We start from the raw sequence: 25,802 nt of genomic DNA, 5'->3' as shown, positions 1-25,802 counted from the left end.
CAAACAAATATTTATCGCTTTGTTCTTGATACCATTAATAAAACAAGCTAAACAAACAAATTTGGTATTCGCAAATTACTTATACTTCCTATTAAATTTTTGAAATGTTGAAATCTTAAATGCATATGCTTTTACGTAAAAAAATTTAACTTCTGATTATAAGAAAAAATGTTTCACATAGGTTATTGACTGACCTTTTTGATTCACACACAATTATGTCTCTTCTTGACCCAAACAGCTCCTCCTTGTTGATTATGTTAGGCTACCAAACAAAGCCCTCTCCGTTCTCAGCAAACAATCCAGCAATATACCAGCAGCTATTTCTCCAAAATACAAGCCAGGCCTCTTTTTTGCCAGTACTCATTCAATAAACTCCAAAACTCTCTCCTCTCTTTCTCTCAACAATAATCTCCTGATACCCAAGTATCTTTTTTACTTGGTGTCACAAATAATTTTTATAATGATAATTCTTGTAACTTACTCTCTTGGACTGTACATAATCAAAGAGGTATTTCTTCTCGATTTTATTTGTCTCTCGTACCACTTTTCGGCTACTCCCCCTATCAAAAGAAAACACTAGTACTTGCTGCTGAACTACTCACGAAAACTTTTGACTGCCCCTTTCGGATGCCGGTAACACAATGAATTCCTCTTTCCAAAACTATCTCAACATTCAAACAAAACTTTCCCCTTTCTTTTTTTCATTCGAAAACCCACTCATACTTTCAAAATTATTTCTACCATCATACTAATTACTTTCGGGAAATTCTACAAAATTTACTCGGGGTTAAACAAAAAGGTTAAAATTCCAAACTTTCTTTACCTTAATTTTCTAAGAACTAATTACCTATGGCTTCTATCTTTCCCGTAATAAACAATCGGTTTAAAATACTAATCCTAAATAACTTTTACTTCACTGTTATTTACAAAAATGTTTTTAATATTCTTCATGGAAAAATTCATTAAGGAGAAACCATTTTGCGTTGAAAGCTAACTTCTAATAAATATTTACAAATAAATATACAGGGTGTATTAAATTTATGTGCCCACGTTATATTAAAAAAATTAAAATTTTTATTCTATCTTTGATTGATAGATTGATCCACAATAATATGTATATTATATATTCTTAATTTCACCTTCGCCACAAGGATTGATTGTTTTTCTTTATTTTTAACCGCATAACATTGTACATCATAGCAGTTTTATATAATTTTCCTTTTAGTTTCATTGAAATCATTATGTCTTTTATGATCCTTTTGAACATATATTATTACGTCGCTAGGACTCAAACAAACAAACAACTTACATTATTTTTGTGTTTCCATTAGACATTTTAGTACATAAGGATACTATATCTTTTTTCTATGGATATGGATGCTATACAATGTGCAACTTCTCTCACTACTTACATACATTCAAAACGCGAACAATTTCTCAGGCTGTGAGAAAAGTCGGCCATTGCAGTGAGAAATATTTTTCTCACGGGTTCCATACGGAGAATCGCGGTTTCCATGGTAAAATGCACAATACAAACACAAATATTTTTGTCAAATCAAAACTTACCAAAAATTACCTTTCAAAACTGTTCAAATATAACTGGTAACTATAATTTTAAATAAATAAAAGTATATAAATTTTAAGAATATTAAATACCTACATATGTGTATAATGTGTATTTTATTTCCATTTTGGCATATAATCTAAATAAAAGAATCTAAATTATTTAATTTTGAAGTTTGAACTCTTGACAAAAACGCATCCATAGAAAAAGTACAGTGTACAACACGTGAGAAAACGACATATTTCTCCCTCGCTCGATTTGCGGCAAGCATCTTGTACCTCGGCTCGTGCCAACGAACTTCTGCGCTCGTGAGAAATATGTCTTTTTTTCTCTCTTGTTGTACAATATACTATTTACATTCAACAAAAAATCGAATTAAAATTAAAGTATATCAGATTTGACCTCCGTTTTCTTGACAGAAAAAAAAAGTAAATTAGAAAAGAATACGAGCAGATGCAGGTAGGTATACATTTCTTATTTCGTTAATATTTGTTGTTTGGTTTTCAGGAACTCCGTTTACCGTGAAATTTATCAAAGATTTTAATTTAAGATTTCTCGAGACGAAGCAACGGAGATTTAAAAGAAACTTTTTGGATCAGAAATTTTTCCCTCTTAATAATATTCGAATGGGAAACTGGAAAATGACAAAAAGTAATTATATTTGGTTGATATATTGAGAAGGAGATTCGTTTGAATATTTCTTGCTTGTTTAAAGAAGATTTAATGAACTTTGGAAACGCAAAAAGTTTATTTTTTAAGAAGGTTGACATATTAGTCTTTTTGTAGTTACAGAAGAATACAGTTTCCAAAAGAGAAATTAGTAAGCTAAAAATTAAAAAAATAATTATTAATAAGGCCATGAATATTTTGTCGTATGGTATCCAGAGACATATTGTGACTGGTGTAATGGTAGTCAAAAAATTCAGTATGGAGCCACAGATTAATAAGAGCAAAAATACTAATCAATCAAAAATTAGAAAGAAACTAGTCATGCTGTAACGAATAGGGTGTTAATTATAACAAATCTGTAGGTGATGTGGAAGAATAGATATAAGTTTTGAAGGAGTAGCTTAATTGCTTGTTAAGTGTTATTGAGCTGGCTAGCTGGATATGTAAGAGACTTTTTGTGTGACTCAGGAGAGGATCAGGCCGAATTTGCACACCCGAAATAAGACGATAATTAATAAAGTACTGAAGTGTTCAAGCAAATAAATTAAAAATAAAAAGGAATGAAAAGAAGAGAAATATTGACCGAGAAGATATTTAGAAGTACGGAAGAGGGCGCCTGGTGAATTTTACTTCACCGAGTGACTTATACTGCTGCCTGCATCTACTTATTACTGTTATAGTACTATTACTTTTATCCAGATATGCGAATTTATAGGAAATAAAACATATATTTAGGTACAACTAACAAATTTAATGAAACAAACCTATAACCCCTATATACAATTTTTATACACTAGCTAAACCGGACGTACTAAGCTATGACACTCCTGTTGATAACACAGGTTTTTACAATATGTGAAAAATATGTAATGAATGGTTTATATATGAAAGTTAATTAATGTAAAAATGTATGTACAAATTTGTTGTTAATGAAGAAGCCAATATTGGCTGACAATATCGTATCTGTTCGGAGGTGATAAACGTAAGTATAATACCTGACAATGAAATAAATGTTTCGATAAGGATTCAAACTGAGATAATGTGCACACTATCTTTACAGATAGTTTATAACCCCCCCTACTATTTTAAAATAAATGAGCTAACCTTGAAATATAAAATTTTTGAAAAATTATTGTATAGTTTAATTATGTTTAAGAAAATGAAGGTATACTATTATTAGGATTATTAAGTTATTGATACAACAAAAAAAAAATAGGTAAAAGTGCAAATATTATTAAAACAAATTACAATCAAATTGACTTATAAAAACCTGTCCGGTCTACCAAGTGACCATGGGTTCTCCAACTCTTTCCAGGGAATGATCAGAGGCCCAAGGAAGGTAGCTTGCGGTGTTCCTCAACCTAGGAGGGAGGTGTATCCTTGTTACCAACTGGAGATACCTCTCAGTATCGGCGAATTCCAAAAATAAATTCCATAAAAACCAAGATTCCAATAAAATCAAAACTTCCAAATATGTCCCAAAATTTCCCACTCTTTCCCAAAAATTATTCTTATTTCTGTTTGACTAAATCTTCTATTCTCCAGCGACTAAAAGAAAACAAAAATCTTTCAGTCATATTACTTCTTTCGAGTAACATGAAACACGGTATGTAGGAAGGTATTTATAAAAAGTTTGTAGAAAAACTTGAAACAAAAAGTTGAATCACTGATGTGTGTAGGTGAAGTATGATTGACCTTGATTTTTTTTCCATGTGAAGACATTTGAAAAACTAAACTATTTAAGGATTACTTGTTGCGAAATATGATTGTAAAATTGGATGTTACAAGAAGGATTTCTTTACAGACGTAAAACTAAAAGTAAAGGAAAATGTCATTAAGTCAGAAATTACCTTGAACTGGAGATATACTTTTTAAAGGATTTTTCTCCGTAGAGGACATACATTTGGTAGTTATAGGGACTATTTAAGACCTGATGGTTACAGAATAACAATTTTCCTAAAGTATGGTATTGAAAATGAGAAAATGGTCATTTTTTCCCTTGGCAAGAACAAAAAATGGCGCTTACCCAATGTCCAGAATCCTCCGATATTGGAACTAAAACAGCACTCTCACCATAATTTATACCATAAAATAAACTTCTTTCCAACTTAAATGCATTCCTTTTCAACTAAATAATTATTTTCTAAATAAAATAAAATGGCTAGACACCGGTCGCTGGAAAATCACATCATTTGCAGACGGCTACCGAAGATCAAGTAACCATCAACTTTCACTTTCTTTCCATCCTGTCAACAGGCGGAAATTGTCATTTACCCATGAACCAACGAATAAATGTTAAATTCACTAACCATACTACCAACCAAAATAATTATAATGGGCTCAAGTTTAGATTACACTCTATGCGAGTGAACGTATACCTGGTTGCATACTTAATAGTTACAGATATGAATCTTATAGTAACGATAGGGATACTGATCGTTACAATGCAAACAAGAACCGTAACTACTACACAAGTTTTGAGAAACGGTACCAATTAACAGAAACATCTTAACATAATCTAATTTAAAACTAGTAGATCAATAATTAAATGGAAGGCGATAGTCAAATGATCCAAAATATGCTATTTGTTGAAATAAAAGGCAGATATCGAACACCTAGTCTATCAAATCTTGCCGAAGTATACTTTCTCTCCGAGAGTATCAACATTATGCCTCCTCTACACATTATGACCACACATCTGTACCTACACATCTGTAAATCGTTCAGTATGTGTTAATTCTCGGGTGACGCAATATCTACTTTGAATTCACTGCGAAAACTAATGCGTCGTAGCGGTCAGAGGTGTGAAGAGGCATCGGGCGTTCGCACCGAAACCCTTTGATCTGTGCTATGAAAACCGACAACAATCGGATATTTCACAGACGCATCCGCCGACGTGATATATAAATAACAAATGATCAAATTACTCCATCTACACATCTGCGGATGCATACGCAGATGCCGTCCGCGGACGCGTCTGCCGATGTGTAGATGAGGCATAAGAATATGACATTTGTTTGATTGGAGTGATAGCAAATTTAAACAAGTAACATTTAACACACGCTGAACAACGAACAAAACACTTTAAATATATTCTAAATGCCGGTACTACATATTTATGCAGATATGGAGGAACAAATCATAAAATGTAAAATATTTGACTGTAGTTACAGAATGGATGTCAAATGTGTGTAAATTTAAATCTGGCGAGTGAAGTAATGTACCTTTTAGTAAAATATACCTCAGACGTACTTGAAATGAGTAGATAGAATGAATAAACACGAAGAGATGACTACTTTAATCATAGCCAGATGTACTCATAACAAATTAGAGGTTTAAAAGCAGCTATCTTATGTCGGAGTTATAAAACTGTGAAAAATTAAGTAAGGTGATGTGATTTGCTTGCTTTGGAATTACATCAGCTCTAAGTTGAATACCAACAGCCAATATGGAGGCTGTACTGGGCCTCCTTTCTTTGAACATTGTAATGGGGGAGTGGAGGCGACATTGAGATAGTATAGACTGTGGGAAAACATGGGCAATGTAGTGGATAGATCAGTATACGTTAGTAGCATCATAAATTAAATTAGCGATACCGTAGGAACGATTTCTCATCAGATGGACCCAGATCATTTCTCAGCATATGAAATTGCCGAACTGTCGATTGTAGGAATCGATAGTATTGGTGGAAATTTTATCGTTTCTACTCACTGGAAGAATATATATATTAGTTTTCTAGGCAAGTATTTTTTATTCGGTTATCCTTTATAACATAAATCAACATTTTTTTTTACTTTTGAACTTCCTAACAAGATCTTCATAATTTTACGAAAAATAACGTTCATACAGGGGTACGGATACTAACTCACAGGCAATTAAAGGTAATGAAAAAACTGAGGCCACAATTACGAAGTAACTAGAAAATCACATGGTCCCATAATATATTATACGTCTACAAGATGTAGATTGCAGATCCTCTAATGGAGAATAGAAAATATATGAAAAGCCAATTGGATGCATTACGATCGCATTATAACAGACGAATTCTCAAAAATAATAAAAAGTTGGTCAGTTTGTCTTAAACGTATAAGCAGTTGGATCAGTGTTTCCGTCTCCTAAACGCTCTTCTATTTTTTTTTTTCGATGTTACCTAAAATGATTTATCTTATGTCATTGATATATCTTGCTGCAGAGTATTTTTTTATAGGAAAGAATAGTATTTGAATATAATGGTATTTGCTGGAGCCACATCTGGACTAAACGGTGGGTGCGGAAGTAATTTAAAGTCATTACTAAATTGCCATCGGTTTCATCGAATTGTGAGACGGTGCAATATCTTAGGGAAACAGTAGTTTATCTTTAACCCATTACCGCCCAGAATTTTTTTTCCGTTTTTTTCCAGAAGTTTAGCTGTTTTAGTATTATTTTATGTATAATCAGATCACATCAGGTTAGTTTTACCAGATATATCTGATAAGGTGGGAGATAGTGCTACCATATGGTATCACTGGGCGGTTGGACTACATTAATTTATTAATAAGATGCAAATTCATAATAAATATATAGGGTGAAAATACGCATAGAAATAAGTGAAATCAATTATTAAATGATGTATTTTATTGTTAAATTTGACATACAATTAGTATTACTTGGTATGATAATTAGCAAAACAGGCGACACATAGTCCTACATTGCATTTTGAACACATTGTTCTGCCAAAGGATTTGCAATTGGACCCTGCACAACGACGTCTATTACATGGAGCAACATAGTGATGCAAACCATCAAAACGTAATTCAGGCAACATCAATCTAGGATAGGAAGATCTGGCTGGACCTGGACTCTTTGGGGCTACTCCATATTTTGACAAATATACTTGGAGTATTTCTCTCCTAAACTCTAAGTTCGAAGTTTTAGGATTTATTTTTCTATACAAAAACCAGGCATTATTTACTGCTGTATCTATAATCCAAGTAAAAATAGACCAATACCATTTCTTGCTTCGTATATTTATTCTATAGTTTGAAATATTCTCATCCATGAGATCAGTTCCCCCCATATTACGATTGTATTCAGACACACAATTTGGACGATCTACCATAATATGTTTCTTTTCGACCTGAGAGTATCTTTTTACTGGTGCAACTGGATATACCCCCGCACTTGTAGAAGCTATCGTAACAACTGAGTTGTCTAGCCAACGCACGAGAAGTATGCCTGTGTTTCTTTCCAAGACATGTTCAAAGGTACCTCGTTTCATCTTAGAAAATTTTTTTTTGTCACTCAACGGACAAGATTTTGGAACTCGATTTTCACGTATGGTTCCTATTGCACCAACACCAGTATATCTAAGGTAACTGAATAGGTTCATTCCTGTAAATAAGTTATCGACATGTACTATATATGGAAGCTGATTACTCATTTCTCCTAGCATAGACACCAGAGGCGAGGCACATTTCCCAAAAAGGATTTCGTATTTCTCATTTCCTCGTGGATTTTTTCTTTGATACAGATCAAAGTCAATCAAATATCCATCAGAAGAATTCAGACACCACATTTTGTATCCGAATCTTATTGGCTTACCACGGATGAATTGCTTGCATCCATGACGACCATAATATCTGATCATTGATTCGTCAAAATCGAGATGCTGTGATGGTACAAAATGCTTTGAAAACTTGTTTTGCATTTTATCCATAAGCGGGCGTAGTTTCCATACTTTATCTGATGCATCGATTTGTGTGTTGTCGGCAAAGTGAATAAATCGTTGTATTTGTAAAAAACGGTTTCGTCGCGTAGCATTAGAAACGAGTACATTTTTTGCATCATCTTTCACGTCCCAGTACATTCGTTTAGATGGCAACATGTTATAACCACTTAGTATCAATATTCCTAGAAAACATTTTATCTCGGATGCAGTAATATTGGGCTCAGGTTGATTACAGAAGAGAGCATATTTCTGAGTTTCCTTTGTTATGTATTCTATGATGTCTGCATCAACGAACAATTCAAACATGTCTACACACGACATTCCTTGAAACTGATTGTACTCTGGATCAGGGAATTTACAAGATGCAGGTTCCAGATCCCCTTCAATCCATGAATAGTCATTTTTTTGCAGCCAAGATGATTGTTGATCCATTCATCCTGATAATCTGTTGGAGGCTGATCTTTGCTTGGTTGACCATGACTTGATGTATCTGGGAAAGTATCGGCGTCTACAGGATCCGGCTCACTTACGATCCGAGTATTATTTATGAGTTTTACCTCTGCTGGTGCGCGTAGTTGACGTCCTGTAAGATTGTGTGTCATGCCTCCCTCATCTTCGTCTGCAGAATCTTCGTCCGTATCCACACTAGGCTCGGGAGGCTCAATAAAAATCTCATCTACGTGTTCTGATAAATTACTCTCTCCCCAAACCATATCCAGAGCTTGAGATAGCGAAAAGCCTTTCCTGAAAGGAATGAAAAAACATTGCAGTGGAAACGTCCAGTGATACCATATGGTATCAAACATCAATCTGATAGACCTGTATATCCCCAAATTTATTCAGATATCTGATTTATACAATTAAGGTGATTCAGTAGCGATCAACAGGTAGCCAAAACGCGTTCCAAGATTGCGGCTGTAATTTTTAATATTTTTTCGAGATATTTGGCACACGTGTTCGTAATATAATAAAGAATGGCGGTACAGAGCCCAATTTGAAAAATATATTAATATGTGGAAATTACTCTGTAATTAAATACAATATTAAAAAACGAGCCTGTACCGCCATCAAGAAGAACAAAAAAATACACTTTCTTCAAATAAACTTTTTTATCTGATGCCTAGATTTTGTGTCATTTTGGAACTACTAAAATAGATTTTGTGTCATTTTGGAACTACTAATGAAATAAAAAATTTTAGTAGTTCCAAAATGACACAAAATCTAGGCATCGGATAAAAAAGTTTATTTGAAGAAAGTGTATTTTTTTCTTCTTCTTAATGGCGGTACAGGCTCGTTTTTTTAATATTGTATTCAATTAAAGAGCAATTTCCACATATTAATATATTTTTCAAATTGGGCTCTGTACCGCCATTCTTTATTATATTAAGAATACGTGTGCCAAATATTTCGAAAAAATATTCAAAATTACAGCCGCAATCTTGGAACGCGTTTTGGCTACCTGTTGATCGCTACTGTTTCCTCTTAAGGTAATATTTTATAATATAGAAATATTTAAAATATTCAGCGTTTTGATTTAGGTTCTTCTTGGGACTTGAAAATTACAGAAAGTCGAAAATTACTTATATGTTCTTATTCTTACAAAAAAGAAATGTATTTATAGATAATTTGCGTCTAATCAATATAATACCCGTCTTAATTCTTCTTTTTACGTCTTATTAACCCTAAGAGCACGTCTGTCGTCGCTGTGATGTTATAATAGACTGAATGTATTCGTTCTCTTTCCCTACGCTAAAACAAACCCTCTTAGGCTAATCTCCTTTTTTCTGTGAAACAACCCAATTAAAATTGCTTCAAAGCATATACCGACATCTTCCAATAACCCAAAACTACAAAAATTAGTCAAGCTAGCTACTTCGCTACTTGTTGATCTTTAACGATCGAAAATAAACACAACGATTAGATACGCCCACACAGCTGCCCTAAGGGACGGCCGTTCGTTTCGTATTTCTACTAATAATCAAGGAAAAATGAAATACAGGGAAATTTAAAATATAAGGTAAACTATTTACAATCCTACATATATGTTTGCTGTTTTCTGCATTCGTGGCCAGCCATTCGCTTGATGTCATCAGTCCATCTTGTTTGAGGTCTGCCTCTGCTTCTTTTGCGTACTCTTGGTCGCCATTCGAGAATTCGTTTCGTCCAACAATAATCTTCCATTTTTCATATTTGTCCTGCCCAGTTCTATTTTACCATGGCAATCTTCTGGATCACATCTGTTACTTTTGATCGTCTTCTTATCTCGTCATTGGATTTGCGATCACTGAGCTTAATGTTGAGCATTCTGACTTGGTGACTCAGAGAGTTATAGAACGGAGAGTGATCAATATTTTGAATGTTTACACTACCGAAATATTATGCAGATAATTCATTCGTCAAGTCGTCATCTGATGGTAATAGTCTAGTCTAATATATAGGGGGTCAAGTGGGCATTTTTAGCTTGCCGCGATTTGATGGTGGTATTATAGGTTTTTTGGGTCGCTGAATGCAAAGAAAGTGGTCAGGAAGCCCAAATGTGGCGCGTTTAATTGTTATTAACAAATTATGGTAAAAATCGGTGTTTTTCAGAAATTATTAGAAGCCCTGTAAATAAATTGATAATGTTAAGATCTTCTCTGGTGTATTTCTGGTCGCTGAATTGAATGCGACTAGTCGCGATTACTTAAAATATGTTCTTATTTTGTTAATATCAAAATAATTGTTTATTCGCCGAAAAGCTCGAAATGCGCTATCTACAGCAAGTGTGTAGGTTTTTCATAGTATTTTATACGCTAAATCGATTGTCGCTAGTCGTGATAGCTTAAACCACGTTCCGACGTTGTTATTAATAAATTATTGGAAAAATAACGGTTTATAGTACGTTCACTCACGGTTTTTGTTCTAAATTAAAAAAAAACCACTTGGATTGACATTAAATTTGGCATACACGTAGATAATATGTCAAACAAAACAAGTAATATTGTGATGATGTCTGCTTTTACCCTGGGGGTGAGTTTCACTCCTTTTCGGGGGTGAAAAAAGAAACCTTTAAAATAAGTCCGAAAGTGGATAAACTGGTAATTCTAAGCAACTTTTGTTCTATAGAGTTTTTTCACTTGGTCATACTTTTCAAGTTACATATTTGTTTTTTTTTTGTTGAAAAATGAACATATTCAGAAAAGTATTGATAGTAAAAATACAGTATAGAACAAAAGTTGCTTAGAATTAACCAGTTTATCCAATTCCGGACTTATTTTAAAGGTTTCTTTTTTCACCCCTGAAACGGGGTGAAACTCACGCCCAGGGTAAAAGCACACATCGGCACAATATCACTTGTTTTGTTTGACATGTTAGCTACGTTCATGCCAAAATTCATGTCATTCCAAGTGTTTTATTTTTAATTTAGAGCAAGAACCGTGAGTAAACGTACTATAAACCGTTATTTTTGCAATAATTTATTAATAACAAAGTCGGAACGTGGTTTAAGCTATCACGACTAGTGACAATCGATTTAGCGTATAAAAATACTATGAAAAAGACTACAAGCTTGCTGCAGATAATGCATTTCGAGCTTTTCGGCGAATAAACGATTATTTTGTTATTAACAAAATAAGAACACATTTAGAATAATCGCTACTGGTCACATTCGATTTAGCGACTAAAAATACACCGGAGAAAATCTTACTATCAATTTATTTACAGGTCTATCTGTGTAATTATTATTTTTGAAAATTTAAATGCAAAATAAAATATTACAGTATTATCGAGGGTCTGAAGTAACTGAGAACCTCTATAATGATTATTTTAATAAGTCACAGGGGTGAAAAAGAGAAAATTTAGTATGATTTTTAATTTCAAATAGGCATACCATTCAACAGAATCTTTTTGTTTATTCTGAGGGACTTTCTGCCCTCGGTAATAATGTAATAATTTATTCTGTGTTTAAATTTTAAAAAAATACTTATTAGTTTTCTCAGAATCCAAAAAAATGAATGGGTTTAAAAAGAATTCGATCGAAATTTTGCACCTGCGCTCTCCAAAAGGATTAAAGTGTTATACATTTTTCGAATCACTATCTCAAACTCTTTTAAATAAGCTGTCACATGACGTACTTTCCCATTTAAAAAAATCAAAGTTACGCCGCGCCTGTCACCTGAAGAGGGATCGTGTAAAGTTCGAAACATTGATGTTATAATATACTTTGATTATTTTAAAAATCGACCTGTCCGAGCGTTTTGCTTATGTGCTAAAAATAAATAAGTTAATAAGGGGGTGGGGGGACTGTAACACTTATTCCAGTACACTGTATAAGTGAAATCATATGAAAAATCACACAGTGTAAAGTCCTTTAGGTTAAGGATAAAAAAGGGGGATTTAAAAAATTATTATTAATCAATTAATATCATACATTGGGCTATTGCATTCAGTAATTATTAATATAAAATACGTTCATAGTAGGAATGAACGGAACTGATTGTAAGAATGAATAGAATTGCTTGTAAGAAAAACCGTATTTATTGTGGGAATGAACGGAATTAATTGTAACAATAAACGGAAATAATTGTAACAATAAACGGAAATAATTGTAGAAATAAACGAAATACATTAGGAGAAATAACACTGTTATTGACACAACGAATAGTCTTCGTCGGTCAATTAACGACGTTGTTGTTTCAATAAATAGTGTTCGTTGACTCAGTGAACAGGGTTCGTAATATCAATAAATAGTGTTCGTTGACTCAGTGAACAGAGTTCGTAATACCAATAAAGTGATAATTATGGTATACATAATGAATGTTCATCCATTTAATAAACGTAATACATTGGCTCAACGAACGAAAATAATGAATTGATGAACATCGTTTTGTTGTCCCAATAAAACCAAGAATTGGACAAATTTTAAGTATTGCGTTTTTTGTCTGAATTAACATTTTTATTGATATTACGTACCTTTTTCGTTGAGTGTAAGCATCCCTCTACGATTAAGAATGCTAAGTGGCTACGTATTTAACACGCTATTATACGGTGTAGAGGCCTGGACTCTCAAACAGAACAACATAAAAAATATTGAAAGTTTCGAGACGTGGTGCTACCGTCGAATGCTGAAGATAAGTTGGGTTGAAAGAATCACAAATCTTGAAGTAATACGAAGGATAGGAAGAGACCCAGAAATTTTATTAACGATAAAACGAAGAAAACTCGAGTATTTGGGTCACCTGATGAGAGGTCATAAATACGCATTACTTCAAAATATAATGCAAGGAAAAATAGAAGGAAAACGGAATCCAGGCCGTAGAAGAATGTCGTGGATGCGGAATTTGAGAGAGTGGTTTAGCTGCACCACTAATGAACTTTTTAGGTTAGCTGTAAACAAAGTCAGGGTAGCCTTGATGATTTCCAATCTCCGATAGGAGTGGCACAAGAAGAAGAAGAAGCCACCTTTGTTTCCTTGGTTAACGACAGTCCCATCACAACCAACAGCCATTATTTGATTTACGTCGATAGATTTTGAGGAAAGAAATGTCAGAATAGAGTTACAAAGTAGTCCTAGCTTTAGAACCAGCTCATCGAACTCTATTTCTGTCTATAACTCGTGATGAATCGTTTTCAGTAATGAGACCAATGTCGTGGAAAGCTGCAGAAATGATTGCTACTCCAGCACGATCTGAAACCTTATAACGATCTAATGTTCTGACAACCACCGGAAATGTGACATCAGTCATTGTGAGTGAAGAAGTGAAAATAATCGATTGCGATTGGAAGTCCTCAATTTCACCGCTTTTGTTTAATGTATCTGGCTGTTGAGCATTCGGTCGTATCTCTGAAGTTGTAGGTAATCTAGAAGTACTAGGAATGAATTCCACCCCTATTTACAAGACTATCTGTTCTTCACGTTGCTATTGTTGGTGTAATCTATGTAAATCCATCTCAATTTTTTTGGTCGCTTCACGATCTAACTATTAATCATTATTTTATGGTCAGTTCGTTGGTCGATTAAGCAATTTCGTTCAATTAAATCAATTTAAGTAGCGCTGGGGCAGTTATTCTGATAAAAATAGAAATAAGTGTTATTGAAGTTTTTGATTCATATCCTAGAAGCGAATTGATACCGCACCCCGCGTAGGTAAAAATGCAAAAAAAAAAATTTTTTCAAATTTCAAAATTTGAATCACGTTGGGGCAGATGTAGAGTCATAATATAGAAAAATGACAATTAACTTTTCCAATCCCTTCCCACGGTAGCGTCGATTCCGCACCCCGCGTTTGTAAAAATTGTTATTTCATTTTTCTCCATATAACAGCGCTCCACCCTAATGTACACGGCTCAAAATACAAAAATACATCTGCATCTACATTGGCATTGGATACACGCGGCCACTAAATCAGTGTGACGCGTTGATACATGTGGCACTGAACGTCTTAATCATACATTAGCTCATTTTTCTGTTATTGGAGATATTATACACTGTATAGCCAAAAATGAAATGGAATAAAAATTAAACTGTTGTTTTTAGATTGTAATTTACAAAAAGTCTAGTCTTAACTAAAACGAAATAAATAGAGTACCATAGTAGTCCAGGGTAATAAGGTTTTTCCCATGACACTCAAGCAGCCAGGGTACTGAAGCGTTTTTTCGACAGGTAATACCTATAAGAGCAAATTGTAACTATTTCCTGCGTAGGATCTGGCGGCCATTTCTATTTATAAACAATTAAGTGTCAAAAAATGGCATTTTTCACTTTTTTTCAAATCAATGAAAAACAGTGAAACTTATGGTTTTTTCAGTAAAAATATCTTTGAGATTATAGAAAAAGCTTTAAAATGACGTATTACAAAGTTTGATATACTCATTTATTGTTAATATAATTGCAAAAAAAGTCGGAATTGCAAAAAAAATTAATTTCGCAATATCTATTGTAAAAATTAGTGTACAGCTTTGAAATTTTTGTCACATAAGGATTCTTTAGTGCTTAATATGTGATAAAAATTTCAAAGCGATTCATTCAATTGTTTCAATTTTATTCAAATTGTTTATTCCAAAAAGCATTTTTTTTGCAATTACATAAGTCAGAAAAAAATGACGTTAGAACCATTTCACAGGTGTAAAATGAACGAGCCTGAACTATATTTTCAACCTGGTTTAAAAAAAGCGAATAAAAAAATGCATTTATTAGTAATAAATAATTATGCAAAAGTACCGTAAAGCTTTCCTTATAAACTTTTTAATTTGTTATATAAGAAATTATATATATTTATTACAATTTTTTATCAATTATGACATAAATAACATTACTTGGTAGTGGTGCACTTAAAACAGGGTAAAAAAGTTAATTTTTTTGGAAAAAGTTATCCAAAAAGTTTATAAGGAAAGATTTACGATACTTTTGCATAATTATTTATTATTAATAAATGCATTTTTTATTCAGTTTTTCTAAACCAAGTTGAAAACATAGCTCATGCTCTTCCATTTGACACCTGTGGAATGGTTCTAACGTCATTGTTTTCTGACTTATGTTATTGCAAAAAAATGCTCTCTGAGATAATCAATTCGAATAAAATTTAAACAATTCAATGAATCGCTTTGAAATTATTATCACATATTAAGCACTAAAGAACCCTCATTTGACAAAAATTTCAAACCTGTACACTAATTTTTACAACAGTTTTTGCGAAAATATTTTTTTTTGCAATTCCGACCTTTTTTCGCAATTATATTAACAATAAATGAGTATAATAAACTTTGTAATATGTAATTTTAAAATTTTTTCCATAATCTCAAAGATATTTGTACTAGAAAAATCATAAGTTTCACTGTTTTCCATTGATTTGAAAAAAAGGGAGAAATGCCATTTTTTGACAGTTAATTGTTTATAAATAAAAATGGCCGCCAGATCCTACACAGGAAATAGTTACAATTTGTTCCTGTAGGTATTACTTGTCGAAAAAACGCTTCAGTACCCTGGCTGCTCAAGTGTCACGGACAGGGTATATTTTTGTCTTATTACCCTGGCCTATAACCAGTGTGCACAGAAACCATTAAATAATCGTGGATAGAGAAAGCTATTAGTCTAACGAAATAGTTGAATAAAAAAGTGTTGATGATCTTTAATTATCTTACAAACCATAAACTGTGCACACCATGAAAATAAAAAGATATCCATTCTTTTTATCATCGGAAGGACGATAATTCACGTCTTAAAAGTAAAACATCTAATGATCTCAGAAATAAAACCCACATTTTAGCATCGTTAAAACATCGTAAAACGAGAAATGTGCATACTCTATCAGAATGCACAATAGTGAACATACTTTCTATAATATATAGGTAGTCGCAAAGTTCAAATAAAAATTTATGTAGAAATAAAATGAAGTTGAAAACATAGAGTTGGAATATAACAATATATATATATCACTTGGCATATTATGTATAGTGGAGTCACTGAAGGTTTTCACCTCCGATTTCGTTGAACCTTCATCGATTTTCATGAAAATTGGTGAGTAGTTAGAAGATACTTTAAGGAACAAAGGTGACATGATGCCAACTTGCGCTTTTACCCTGGCGGTGGATGTCACCCCTTCTCGGGGGTGAAATTATTTTTATTAAAAATATTACCAGAAATCGATAGAGTGGCAACTTCCAAGCAAAATTTGTTATATAAAGATATTAACATAAATCAGTACTTTTTGAGTTATTAAATATCAAAAATTTTATTTTTTCTTAAAAAAATGCATGTTTTAAAGCTGTTTGTCACGTATTACACAAAAACTGGAAGCTTTTGTAAAAAAGCTATTATTACCAAAATTAAAGATAATAAAAAATTTAATACACTCCCCACTTAAAAAACTAAACTAATGTTATTTCAAAGTGAGTTATGGGTAATTGAATGTATATTTTTTTCGACGAGTACTCAAATCTAAGTATTCAAGCTTACATAACGGGAAAACGAAGCATTTTATAGAATATACTTGTTAAGGACGGGTCAAAGTAATTTGAAATACCTATCAAATGAGCTCAAGTAGAAGTTAATAGCATCAAAATTAAGCAAGTTATGATGAAAATGAAAGAACCCTTTTGATTCTTTTAGGAAAAAGTGAAAAATAAAACATACGCCATTTCCACAAAAATTAAAACTTGTAGTAATCCTCACAAGAATTTCTTTAGGTTAACGTGGTTAATGATTTCAACAATTTTGACCGGTTTAGAATGCATTTTTTTGAAAAAAAAAAGATAATTTAAAAAAATCAGAATTTTTAAATTTATCGTACTTTTCATTTTCTTTTGATAATAACTCCAAAAATACTCAATATACGTAAAAAATTATATATAACTAAATTTTAGTTTTTTCTGTTACAAGTATTTTGCCGATTTTGCTATTTCCGTAGATTAAAAAATAACCGAGATAGAAACGTTTAAAATTTCAATTTTGCTGCGAAAACCATGTAACCGGGGCCATTTAACCTTTTATTTTTAAAAAACTAAGAGGTTCAAAAGACTAATTTCGACGTTTTTTAATAGCTCTTGGAATAAACTTTTAATTAGTTTTTAGGTAACTCCGTTAATAAAAATTAACGGAGTTATTTACAAAAAAAAAATAACATTTTTTGGAAAAATTTTTAAAAGATACATTTTGAAACATTTTTGGTGCATAAATTTTAATGCCACTAACTTGTCCGAGGGCTTATCTGATAGATATTTTTAAGTACTTTCATAAATGTTTAATAAGTTTATGTTATAAAATGCATAATTTTCCCGTAATTTAAGCTTGAGTACTTAGATTTGGGTACTCGCCGAAAAAAATGTGCATTCAATTACATATAACTCATTTTAGTTAATATTAAAAGGTTTTTTTGGAAAAAGTTTATTTAATTTTTTATTAGCTTCAATTTTGGTAATAATAACTTTTTTGTAGAAACTTATAGTTTTTGAGTTATCTATGAAAAATCGGTTAAAAACATGCATTTTTCTTTTGAAAAATTAAAATTTTTGATCTTTAATAACTCAAAAAGTTTTGATTTATTTTAATAACTTTATATAACAAATTTTGCTTAGAATTTGTCCCCCGATCTAATTGTGGGGTTATTTTTAATAAAATAATTTTCACCCCGAGAAGGGGTGGGATCCACCCCAGGGTAAAAGCGCAAGTTGGCACGATGTCACCTTTGTTCCTTGAGATATCCTCTAACTACTAACCAATTTTCATGCAAATCTATGGAGGTTCAACGAAATCGGAGGTAATAGCTCATATCCACGTTCAGTGACTGCACTAGTAGTATTTCTAATGTGAACAAGCTGAAAATGCGAGCATCATCATAACGAAAACTTTGTTTACGGTTAGTAAACATCATTTCCATATTACTATATTATTTGAAGACTTGAAGTAAGTAGAATATTAGATTTTTAGACTTTAAGATCCGTTATATCGAATCTGGTTCGAGTGTTCGAGATATCGAACTGGCACTATGATATTCGTAATCTACGTAAATAACACATTTAATTGTTTTTAAATTTAGATTCAGGAGACAAAACCACATAAGAATTTATCGGTAATCGGTTCCAAGTATTGCAGGGGCGACGACGTATAAACGAACGAACGAACAAACAGCCTTTGCAAATTTATAAACGAAAACCGTTTTCGTTAAAAAATTTAACATAGTAATATATACAAATAAATCATAATTTAATAATTTTAGAGTTAGTGCAATGTAGTGCAATTTTTATAAAATTATAGGTAGGTACCTATATTGTATAAAATGATATATTTATAGGTACTTTTTATTTAACTTTTTTTCCATAACTTTATATTATTAGCTCGCTTTACTTTTGCTTGGCATCTAATTGTCATTTTAAAAATTGTTTTTTCTATAGATCGCTAGCACAAAAACGAAACTTGCACTAAAAGAAGTCATCACAATCTATATTATAATAGAGACAAGACTAATATTGAATAGGTTAATATAAACGGATTGAAATGATGGTCCTGCAATGAAGGATTTCATAGTATGAATTGGGTAGGAACATTGATTTTTGTTACATATTTCTGTCTAATCTGTGACATTCAATGTTTAATTGCTAGTAGCTAGTTTAAGTAATTTTATTAAGTAGATATTATGAAGTTTTGTTACAAAAAGAGTGCAAACATTTTGTAGAAAAAATTAGGAATGTAACACAAAAACATGAAAAATTGAAGGTATAAAATATTTAGTGACCGCAGCTGTATATCCCTGATAAGCTTTTCAATAGGGCTCATTTGTTTCGAGCTTCTGTCATGTATCGTATAATATTAATATATCTACGTCATACGTTATATACCAATGATACAAACCAAAGACGTATGACGTAGATATATTAATATTATACGACACATGACAGAAGCTCGAAACAAATGAGAATCGATGAAAAGCCCTATTGGAAAATCTTGTGTATATCAGGTAAATGTATATTACCTGATATTATCATGGAAACTGATAGACAACAAAAGACCAAAAATATTAGAAGACATAATACACGAGCGGCACACCTCTAAAAATCGCTTATTTCTCGAGATACTGACCACGTTAAGGTGAATGGCTAATCTTAGTTACACTTTATGTTTTTGATGGTATTGAAAAGGAAAATGAGGTTTATTTGGAATTTTATGTGGGGGAACATTGTCAAAATTGCAACTTTACCCAAAAAAAAATAAAATTACGTTTTTGTGAGTTTACCTCGCTACCACTCTGTACCATTTTAATATTTAATTTTCTGATCTTTACAGTATATAGCTCTTATCTTTCTGAAGAGAATGGTATCTGACTCAAACCTTTATTCTTGTTCTAGAAAAAGTTATGAATTTTTTAAAGTAAAAGATGAAGATTCCTGAATTGCAATGTTTAATCGCAAAAGTTGAATGACGAGATTTGAAATTTAGCTTTTTAATCACTTTTATGTTAAAATTTAGAGTACTTACAAAGAAGTTTTCTGGAAAGATTTAGATCAAAACGTTTTATAGAAAAAAAAACGGTGCAACTTTTGATATTGACCTTATAAATCCCCAAAATAACGCTTATTTTTTGAGATACTGATCATGGGTGGTGAATGGCTAATTTTAGTTTTACTTTATGGTTTTTATGGTGCTGAAAACTAGAATGAAGTTTATTTTGAATTATAAAAATAAAAAAAAATTTAAGGCACTCATGGGAGTGTCGACAGAAGTAAAAACTTCTTATAGTAAATAAATTACGAGCTCAATGCTTTTTCTCCATCCAAAAAGAACGTATATAAAGAAATTTTCAATTCAAAAGTTTATTTCGTCGAAGCGATGATGGTCGCGATGACGGTCGCTAATTTAATGTTTTTTCCCATCCAAAAAGTGCGCAAAGTCCGTAAAGAAATTTTCAATTCAAAAATTTATTTCGTCGAAGCGATGGCAGTCGTTAATTTAATACTTTTCCCCCATCCAAAAAGTGCACAACGTCCTTCAAGAAGTTTTCACTTCAAATATTTATTTCGTCGAAGCGATGATGTTCGCGATTACGGTCGCTAATTTAATACTTTTCCCATCCAAAAAGTGCACAACGTCCCTAAAGAAATTTTCACTTCAAAAATTTATTTCGTCGAAGCCATGACGGTCGCTAATTTAATAATTTTTCCTTATCCAAAAGTGCACAACGTCCCTCAAGAAGTTTTCACTTCAAAGATTTATTTCATCGAAGCGATGACGGTCGCTAATTTAATACTTTTTTCCATCCAAGACAACGTCCACAACGTCCCCAAAAGAAGCTTTAACTTAAAAAATTTATTTCGCCGAAGGGATGACGGTCGCGATGACAGTCGCTAATTAAATATTTTTCCCCATCTAAAAAGTGCACAACGTCCCTAAAGAAATTTTCACTTCAAAAATTTATTTCGTCGAAGCGATGACGGTCGCTAATTTAATACTTTTTCCTCATCCAAACAGTACCCAACGTCCCTCAAGAAGTTTTCACTTCAAAAATGTATTTCTTCGAAGCGATGACGGTCGCGATGACGGTCGCTAATTCAATACTTTTTTCCCACCTAAAAAGTGCACAACGTCCCTAAAGAAATTTTCACTTCAAAAATTTATTTCGTCGAAGCGATGACGGTCGCGATGACGGTCACTAATTTAATATTTTTCCTCATCCAAAAAGTCCACAAAGTCCCTCAAGAAGTTTTCACTCCAAAAATTTATTTTTTCTGAGCGATGACGGTCGCCAATTTAATACATTTTCCCATCCAAAAAGTGCACAACGTCCCTAAAGAAGTTTTCACTTCAATAAATATATGTACGTAAAAAATTTATTTCGTCGAAAAGATGACGGTCGCGATGACGGTCGCGAAATAAATCCTTTTTTCCCATCCAAAAATTAGTTTTACATTTATTTTAAATTTAAATACTTCTATACAATTTATGTACACATACACATAATATACACTCACCGGCAGAGAAAACGGGCACCCCAAAAATTGGGTCATTTTTAATGTCGTGTATTTCCTAAACCTGATGTCCGATTTAAGTAATTTTTTTATTATGTTATAGCCTTATTCTTTATCAATATCGCTGTAATAATATTGTTGCTAGACAGGTACATTGTCATTGTATACAGGGTCTACGAATCAAACTGTGTTTTTTTCTCAAACTTTGGAACACCCTGTGGAATGTTCTATCTTTTATAAAATACTAAAATTAAAACCCAACTATAGCCACATATTTTCTTAATATTCTGTTTTTTATTCATTCGCTTATGTTGGATAATAAAAAAGTTAGGCACTTTAACAACTACCCCTGTTTTTCGTCAATACAGGGTGTTTTTCAATAAGTACGGCAAGCTTTAAGGTGTAATTCTGCATGATAAAATAATGACAGTTTGCTTTGTAAACTTATGCCCGCAAATACTTCGTTTCTGAGATAGGGGGTGTTGAAATTGTTCTTACAAACTGACGATTTATTTATTGCTCTAAAACGGTTTATGATATGCAAATGAAATTTGGTAGATTTTAAGAGGTAGTTATTGCGCATTTTTTGGCATACAATTGAGAATTTTATATTCACCATTGGCGTGCATGCGGGATATATCTAAAATATTTATACCCGTATGCACGCCAATGGTGAATATAAAATTCTTAATTGTATGCCAAAAAATGCGCAATAACTACCTCTTAAAATCTACCAAATTTCATTTGCATATCGCAAACCGTTTTAGAGAAATAAATAAATGTTCAGTTTGTAAGAACAATTTCAACATCCCCTATCTCGGAAACGAAGCATTTGCGGGCATACGTTTATAAAGCAAACTGTCATTATTTTATCATGCAGAATTACCCCTTAAAGTTTGCCGTACTTATTTAAAAACACCCTGGATTAACGAAAAACAGGGGTAGTTGTTAAAGTGCTTAACTTTTTTATTATCCAACATAAGCGAATGAATCAAAAAACAGAATGTTAAGAAAACCTGGGGCTATAGTTTGGTTATAATTTCAGTATTTTATAAAAGCTAGAACATTCCACAGGGTGTTCCAAAGTTTGAGAAAAAAACACAGTTTGATTAGTACACCCTGTATACAATGACAATGTACCTGTCTAGCAACAATATTATTACAGCGATATTGATAAAGAATAAAGCTATAACATATTAAAAAAATTACTTCAATCGGACATCAGGTTTAGGAAATACAAGACATTAAAAATGACCTATTTTTTGGGGTGCCCGTTTTCTCTGCCGGTGAGTGTAGATACTTACAAAATTTATTTCGCCAAAGAGATGACGGTCGCGAAATAAATCCTTTTTCTCCATCCTAAAATAGGTTTTACATTTATTTTAAATTTAAATACGCCTATACAATTTACATATACATACAAATAATATATTACATAAGCGTTGACGGTCGCAATGACGGTCGCGATGACGGTCGCAAATTCAATGCTTTTTCCCCTATCCAAAAATTGCACAACGTCCCTAAAGAAGTTTTCACTTCAATAAAATCACTTTTTTGCGTTTAACTCGCTATAACTCTGTTCCGTTTTAATATTTTTTTCTAAAGTTTGTATACTATACAGATATAGTGATGAGAGTGCTAATAACCGGCAGAATAACGCAAAAGATGGAAAACATAATACAATGCAAAGTAAAGAGAGATGAAACTAGTAGAGGTGGAAATGATAGGTATAAACGTATAAATTAATATTACATTACATAGTTTCCCACCTTTAGACGTATCGAAGGAATATGACAACTGTCACTGTGACAGGAGAATTTTATAAAATACTCCCGTCACAGACGTTTAAAGGTGGGAAGCTATGTTATGTAATGTTAATTTATACGTTTATACCGATCATTTCCACCTCTACTGGTTTCTTCTCTCTTTACTTCGCAATGCATTATGTTTTCCATATTTTGCGTTATTCTGCCGGTTATTAGTGCACTCATCACTGTATATTGCTTACCTTTCTAAAGACAATGGTGCCTGTTTGAAGCTTTTAGCCTTATTATAATAAAAGTTATGAATTTTTTAAAGTAAAAGGTGCAGATTCGTGAATTGAAAAGTTTCATTGCAAAAGTTGAGTGACAAAATTTGAAATTTAACTTTTTAATCAGGTTCCTGTTAAAATATAGAGTACAAAAAAGTTTTCTGTAAAGATTTAGATTAAGATATTTTATAGAAAAAAAAAGTGTTGCAACTTTTAACATCGACGTTATAGATCCTCAAAATAACACTTATTTTTCAAGATACTGACCATGGGTGATGAATAGCTCATTTTGGTCTTACTTTATGTTTTTGATGGTGCTGAAAATGAAAATAAAGTTTATTTTAAATTTTAGGTGGGGGAACATCAAAATCTCAATTTTACGTTAAAAATTAAACAAAAAAATTAAATGACGTTCTTCTTAACCCTACGTTAGGCGCGCGGTTATTGCAGACGAGCTTAGGCGCGCGGTCTACGATTGTAGACCAATAGTTTTTTGTCCTACAATACCGGATTTAACAAAATTTGACAAAATGAACAAAATAATGATTAATAACATGTTTATTTATGTCCGTACTTTGATATTAGATATGTTTCGTTCCTTGGCTTTTCTTATTTTGACAGTGGTAAAATTAAAAACGAGGTCATGATTTTTTGGGTCTTTATTAACAAGTAAATGAAAATGGTCACAAAAATAAGCTCAATTTAGTAAAAAAAAAAACACAAATATTTTTTATCTTTGAACTTATAGAATGACCAATAGGGATGAATAATAAAGACTAGAATTAAAAAGTAAAAAAAAAAAAACTATTAAATGGTAAAAGTGGCACAATTTTAGTCCGTCAAAAATTCAGTGCAAATATCCCTGAGACGGAATGGGACGTTTCGATGCCGCCGGTTCATCGCCGGCCGTTTCGATGCCGCCGGTTCATCGCCAGTCCATTTCATCGCCGTCATATCTCGCATTTCCTAGAATTCCTAATTAATACTAAAAATAACTAATAATTGTAACTGTCGAAAATTTGGAAATATATCAGATAGCGACTAATTGACTGGCGATGAATCGGCCGACATCGGCATCGAACTGGCGGCATCGAAACGGCGGCGATGAAACGTCCTAGACCCCCCTGAGATGATCCTTGCATGTAAATTTGTCACATCTTTGACATGCCCTTCTTGTTGACATATTGCAAATTCGTGCACAAATACAACATCCTCCCACGTAATTTGTTGGAATATTAGGGGGAGGGGTACGACTTCTTGAACTCCGAGCAGTACGCGAGCTCGTCGTCTAAGTCAGCAGGGAAAGTATAGTTGATCCATATTTAATTTGCGGTTTGATTAGTTTGCAAATTTTTAAACTGTTCTACAATTAAATCTTCCCCTGTTCCAATATTCCTGTACATCAAAGTTAGTCCGACTAGACACCGTTAAGCTTTTAACAAATTTTCAGCTTGCTATTAATCAAGTTTTTTGTGGTACGCGGGATCCAGGCCTAATCTATCTACCATATAGTTACTTTCATAAAGATTATCGTCCATCTTCATTCTCATATTTCTCTCATTTCAGCAATTTAAGAATAAAGTTCAGTTTCAACTTCCACTAAGTCAAGAAAAACAAATTTTATTTCAAATTCCTGAATTTTCAACTACGAAACTTTTGTTATATCTCAAAGGTAATATCAGACGGAATATTAAAATACATGTGATGATTGTTGACTACTTTGGAAGTTGGTGAACTGGAAACTTTAGATATTTTCAATAGGAAAAGAATAAGGATGAGAGTATAAAATGATGTTGCAGACAAAGTGAATGGAACGATTTTTGTTTTACGAAAAAAGGACTTTTAGTTAAATCGTTGTGTTGGCGTTCGAGAATTAATTAAAAATTTCGATGCAGTTCTTTAAAAATGAAAACAAAATGGTATTAAAACATTTAATGAATTTAAATTTAATTAACTTTTTTTAAAAATCCATCAATTAGTACTAGGTTTTTACAATCACTACTCCAATGTTTTTAACAATTTTATTTAGACATTTCATTAACACGCTTTCAAAAGTAAGGAATATATTCCTCGTGTTTACTTCTTATTCAATAGAGTTACTATCTATCCATCTAAAACCCTTTTTAGATGCACGTTCTGATATAGGCCTTTCTTCTGACTTCACTTTATTTCTACGAAAAAAACAAGTGAGGTTCATGACAAAAACAATAAAAAACACATCAGCAATATTAAAGTTGAACTCAATCTTCTTCGTCAGTCTCTGGAAGGACATCATTTACACTATTACCTCTAGGTAGATTTGAATATTCATTATGATATTGCAAAGGTACATTCAAACAAAACTTTTTACAAATAGTCCATTAAAATGTTACATTTAGGTTGCATTTCTTAGA

General features: G+C 32.3%; 1 long non-coding RNA gene across 1 annotated transcript; it reads right to left on the bottom strand.

Annotated features, from left to right (window-relative positions):
* Positions 1-2,963: 2,963 nt before the first annotated feature.
* LOC126879001 (uncharacterized) lies at positions 2,964-4,470 on the bottom strand. The gene is made up of 2 exons (XR_007695933.1): positions 4,260-4,470; positions 2,964-3,781 (listed from the first exon to the last, which is right to left on the bottom strand). It is a non-coding gene; the product is annotated as an uncharacterized LOC126879001 (long non-coding RNA).
* Positions 4,471-25,802: the final 21,332 nt, after the last annotated feature.

Source organism: Diabrotica virgifera, chromosome 1 (genome assembly GCF_917563875.1).
Source record: "Diabrotica virgifera virgifera chromosome 1, PGI_DIABVI_V3a".
NCBI classification, from domain to species: Eukaryota; Metazoa; Arthropoda; class Insecta; order Coleoptera; family Chrysomelidae; genus Diabrotica; species Diabrotica virgifera.
This window is presented reverse-complemented; position numbering and strand designations above follow the sequence as displayed.